Here is a 6,127-nt window from a genome sequence, read left to right on the forward strand (position 1 = left end):
ANAGTCATCCATGGGTTGCATTTAAGTTTGGAAGTAATAATTTTTTCTTTGTAAAACCCGAGTAGAAAATTCTTAAGTAAGTATTAAGAAATACATTAAAAGTATTGTTTACATTGTCACTTGTAAAAACATCATCCCATAGTTCATAGCTTAGCATTTCTTGAAATTTAGTCATATTATAATTACTATAATTTCTCATGTACTGAGGATTACCTACTTGTTCAGATGACATTATATTATCAGTTATTATCATTTGAGCATCATGATCAGATAGTCCGTTAATTATTGGTTTAATTGTATAATTTCTAGTCTTTTTATATATATGTTGTCAATAGCTGTTTTTTATACCTTAACAATTTGGGTTGGAAAATTAACCGTACCTATTAGATTGTATGTACTTAAGAGTGCATCAAGTTGTTGCCTTCTATCACAATTTTCTAAATAATATATATTTACATTAGAATTGGAATATTGGAATTTATGAATTCCAACTTAATGTGTTGAATGCTTTATCGCTACACTTCCGTGCTGTCCATTTACCAGTTAGACAAAGAACTGCACTTGAACAGTGTTATTCAGTTTTATTTTTAACAGCCTGAAGGGCGTCCACAGTGGAGACAAAAAAAGTTACACTAATCTATGGGCATGGACAAGAAGCCACAATGACGCAGTCGTAGCAGGGAAAAAGGAAAGAGAGCGTCGAGAGAGACCACATAGGTCTCGCAGTCACTCTAAAGAGAGAAAGACCATGGAAAGAAGAAAGTTAATAAAATTGAAAGAATGGTCTCGCAGCAGAAGCTGAGAGCGAGAGAAGCATCGGCACAGGAACCGAAAACGCACCCCTACCCCACCTAGCATCATGAAGGAGAAGGAGGAACCCAAGAAGGCATCATTATCACTTGAGGAGCTGCTTGCCAAGAAACAGGCTGAAGAGGCAGCTCGCAGCGAGCCCAAATTTCTGACAAAGGAAGAACGTGCAGCTGAGGCTTTGAGGAAACTGCAACAAGCGGCAGAAGAGATACAACGTAAGATTGAAGAAGAAGAAGAAGAAGAAGAAGAAGAAGAAAAAGAAAAGGCGGACTGAATTTTACAAGGAGGCCAAAAAGGCATTTGATGATTTGTGCAAGGCAGACAAAGATCAGGATCGGGACAAAGACGGCTTTAGGAGGTGGGACAGAGAGCGTGAGAGGAGACCAAAAGAGGAGGACATCCAGTACTCAAAGGACAAGCAGAAGGAAGTGGAGATCACAAGAGAGTGTTATCCAAGACCAGTCGAGAAGATACACCGTGTGCTTTGGCTCAGTGACCGCAAGTTTATGTTTGACTGGGATGCTTCAGAGGACACATCTATTGACTATAATCCCCTCTACAAGGAACAGCGTCATTTTCAGTTCTTTGGTCGAGAAATGATGCGGGTATTGACATAAAGTCCCAGAAACAACGACGAACTGAGGCTGAGAAGGAACAGGAGAAGGTGCGCCTAAAGAAGCTCAAGAAGAAAGAGGAGAAACAGAAGTGGGATGACCGTCACTGGTCTGAGAAGTCTAAGGATGAGATGACTGAGAGAGACTGGCAAATATTTCGAGAGGAATACATCACCATCAAGGGTGGTCGAATCCCTGATCCAATCAGGAACTGGAAGCAGTCTGGAATTCCTAATGAGATTCTGGAGATTGTTGAGAAAGTTGGCTATACTGATCCCACTCCTATCCAGCGACAGGCCATTCCCATTGGCCTGCAGAATCGAGATATCATTGGTGTGGCAGAAACAGGTTCTGGTAAGACACTGGCCTTCCTGATTCCTCTGCTGACGTGGATACAATCTCTGCCCAAGATTGAATGTATTGAAGATGCTGACCAGGGTCCATGTTCCATAATCTTGGCACCCACTTGAGAATTGGCTCAGCAGATTGAGGAGGAGACCAACAAGTTTGGAGAACCGCTTGGAATCAGGACAGTTTTTGTGGTGGGTGGATTGTCCAGGGAGGAGCAGAGCTTCCGCCTCAGGATGGGATGTGAGATTGTGATAGCAACACCTGGGCGTCTGATTGATGTGCTTGAGAACAGGTACCTGGTACTAAACCAGTGTACCTATATTGTACTAGATGAGGCTGATCGTATGATTGACATGGGTTTTGAAGCAGATGTGCAGATGCCAGTCACAAATCTGAAGCCAGACACTGAGGATGCAGAAGATGAGATTAAACTGCTGGCCAATTACAACTCAAAGAAAAAGTACAGACAGACAGTCATGTTTACTGCCACAATGCCCCCAGCAGTGGAGCATTTGACTTGTACATACTTGCGTCACCCAGCCATTCTCTATATTGGGTCTGCTGGCAAGCCAACAGAACGAGTAGAGCAGATTGTGTACATCCTGCCGGAGGCAGACAAGAGCCGCAAGTTGCTGTAGATCCTTGGTCATGGTGTCACACCTCCAGTCATTATCTTTGTAAATCAGAGGAAAGGGGCAGATGTGTTGGCAAGGATGTTAGGGATGCATGGTTACAATGCCTGCACACTGCATGGTGGCAAGGGCCAAGAACAGCGAGAATACGCACTAGCAAGCCTCAAGTTGGGCACCAAAGGCATCCTTGTGGCCAGTCGAGGTATTGATATCAAGGACATGTCCATGGTCATCAACTATGACATGGTCAAGAGCGTAAAAGAGTATACACATCGTATTGGTCGAACGGGTCGTGCAGGAAAACATGGTATGGCACTCTCATTCTGCACCAAGGATGATTCTAAACTGTTCTATGACTTGAAGCATACGATACTGTCTAGTCCAGTGTCAACTTACCCTCCTGAACTACTTAACAATCCAGATGCCCAGCACAAGCCCTGCACTGTCGTAACAAAGAGACGTCAGGAGGAGAAAATATTTGCATAAAGAGACCAGAGTGAAACAGTCTGAGGAAGCAACATTTATATGAACTTTTATACAAATCATGAAAAGGTAAACGGTTCCGTCTAATGTGACTGGTTGATGATCCATTTTGGAATCCATACTGCTCTGAAAGTAATATTTTCTGTTTTATGATATGATCATTGAGTCTTCTAAAAATTGCTGTTTCAAAAACTTTTGCAAACCCAGTTACTATAGATAATGGACTGTAGTTACTTGTAACAGCCTTTTCCCCTTTTTTGTATACTGGCTTAATAATTGCATATTTTAATCTTTCTGGATATAGACCCGTGGTTAATGACTTATTAATTACATAAGTTAGAGGTTTACTGATTTGTTGTCTGCACAGTTTTATAATTTTATTTGTTACACCATCATACCCTGAAGAGTTTTTATTTTAATTTGCTAATTATACTAATTATTTCCTCTTGTGCAACTAAATTAAGATTCATACCTGGAACACCATTTGAGAAATGGGAATGCAAGTATGACAGTGCAGTATAAATATTAGTTTTCTTAATATCAAGATTTTCTGTTATTGTTGTGAAATATTTATTAAAACTATGAGCTGCTTCTTCAGTATTTATTTATTTATTATTATTTTGAAAAGTCTGAGGTAGACATTCTTTACTCTGATTGTTAGCCCTACCTGTTTCAGTGTTGATAATGTTCCAGGTAGTTTTTATTTTGTTTTCAGCTGATGTGATTAACTGATTATAATATTTCCTTTTAGCTTCTCTTATTACTCTTCTTAATATCATGCAGTAGGATTTATAGTATGATTTAAACGAATAGTTGCAACTGTTTCGAGGAAGAACGAACAAGGATTCCTTCTGTCTACAGGATGTATGTATACCCGCTGTTATCCAGCCATTATCCTTGAGTTAATTTGTTACATTTTGCTTTGGAAAGCATGACTCAAAGACAAATAAATACTTATTTAAAAATGAGTTGAATATTTCGTTTACATCATTAAGTTTATGTATATTTTCCAATTTTTCATTAGTTAGTTTATTAAGAAATTGAGCAATTGAGTCTTCATTTACTAAACTTCTTGTGATTCCCTGCACTTTTTTCTTCTCCAGGAAATTGATATTTTTTAGTACGAGACACTGAGCATCTTGATCAGATAGTCCATTACTAATAGAGAGTACTTCATATGAATTTATCCGTGCCTTATCTATTAAAATATTATCAATAACAGAGTTTTTGGTCAAAGTTATTCTTGATGGGAACTGTACTGTACGAAATATATTATATGATTGCAACAGCACTAATAGCTGTGTTTTACGAGTTGACTCTTCTAAAAAATTTACATTAAAATCACCACATAATATAAACTCAATTTTTGGTTTATACAGTAATTTGAGTACTTTATCCAACTTATTTATAAAGTACTCAAAATTCCCATAGGGTGACCTATATATACACAGTACAAATATGTTAGTTTTAGCTAAAGAAATCTTAAGTGTAGAAATTTCAATGTTCTTTTCGTCACAGGACTGTGCTAGATTTATAGCATTAAATTTTATACGAGTATCAGATCTTATGTATATACAAACACCTCCTCCCTGATGAGTCGTACGGGCATACTTTGTTCCCAATAAATAGTTCTGGAAATTGCTGCATAATAATTTTTTGTCAGACATGTGATGCTCAGATAAGCATATTAAGTGAGGATTTATATTATTGCTAACTATTGAACACTTCAGTTCATCAATTTTGTCTCCAAGACGTCTGATATTTTGATGTACAAGAATTTGAGAGCCTTTAGAATAGAATGGAGACTTATTTGATTTTACTCCCATAAAGAATCCTCATTTCTGGTAGGTGGTCTTCTTTTTCTTCTATTACTATGCTCTCTTTCCCGATCAGGGATTGTTTCTGTTACCTTTTGTTGATTACTGGTGTCATTTCCCTCTGATATTTTTGAGTACACCCACCGTCTGGTCACAATCACAATCACTCAAGTTCTCACTTTCACCATCTTCTTTTCCTTTTCCTTCTTTTCCATCTTTCAGTTGAGTTCCTTGACTTCTGGACTTGTATTATCTTTTCCCTCTACTTGGCCAAGGTTCATTCAAATTATATATCCAACCCTGGGCTATAATGTCTCCCTTGTCCTTAGTTGAGAGTTTCCATATCTGGTTTAATATCATCTCTTTCACTTTATTTTTCCCAGTTACATTGAGATGAAGCCCATGCCATGATCTATCCAATTCAATTTCCAGGATTTTAACATTACTCTAACTTCATTATTTTATGCATTTTCCTATTGAATACTTTTATTTCATAATTAATATATAAGGAGTACAGTGTGAAAATTTTCAAAAAATTAGGTGCTCTGATCATCAACGCATGTAATCTGTTGCAGAGGAATTAGGAATTTCTGTTGGCAGCTCTCACACCCTCCTCAGAAATAAAAAGAAAAATACATGCTGAAAATTGAAATGAAATGAACTGAGCTGAACTGATAGGTTTGGACAGTGATGAATGCAGTATCTGAACCAGATCTGAAGAGAAAATTTCTGTGTTGTTACTCTCTTAACACCTAACACAATGTGCTTTGTGTTTCCAGAAATATCCCCTCCTTATACAGTATGTAACACAGACTGTATTTCTAAGCTGAATGTGAAACATGCAGTCGTGATAATTAGTATGGCTAGGTTTGTAAGATTTACGATGAAGATGTAAGCTTATTAATGAAACTGAATATTTTGTTCACAGAAACTGACTCCATTGATTTTTAGCTTTGAGTTACCAATAGTAGGAACACTGCAGTCTCTTCCTGATAGCAATTCTTCCTATGTGAGGAGCATCAAAGAAAAATACAATGTTCATGTAATGTTTCGTAACTGCCCCAAGCTGTATGGCACCATGGTAGTTATAAAGGGCTGTGAGTGGGAGGTGGCTATGGTAAAGCAAGCGACTCTCTTGGTGATACAACACATGTGTGAATCTCTTGCTGTGAGTATTTTAAATATCTGAGATTTTGTGTTGTTTCTTTGATGTCTTACCTTGTCTTTGTTAGAAAGGAAAATGCAGATTTCCGTCCCTTCATATTATATTATTTTTTTATTACATAAAACCATTGGATTTTAGAGTTAGGCCCATTTATTAAAGTAGTTTCCCCCTCCCATCTATCAGGGCAGTATAATAGAGCACTGGTCTTCACTAAATGAATATTGACAATATATGTTGCTGTTTATGTCAACACAT

At 37.7% G+C, this 6,127-nt stretch overlaps 1 pseudogene; it reads left to right on the plus strand.

Moving 5' to 3' along the window:
* The first annotated feature begins 859 nt into the window (after positions 1-859).
* On the plus strand, positions 860-5,787 carry LOC111866371 (annotated as a pseudogene).
* Positions 5,788-6,127: the final 340 nt, after the last annotated feature.

Source organism: Cryptotermes secundus, unplaced genomic scaffold (assembly GCF_002891405.2).
Source record: "Cryptotermes secundus unplaced genomic scaffold, Csec_1.0 scaffold5691, whole genome shotgun sequence".
Taxonomy (NCBI): Eukaryota; Metazoa; Arthropoda; class Insecta; order Blattodea; family Kalotermitidae; genus Cryptotermes; species Cryptotermes secundus.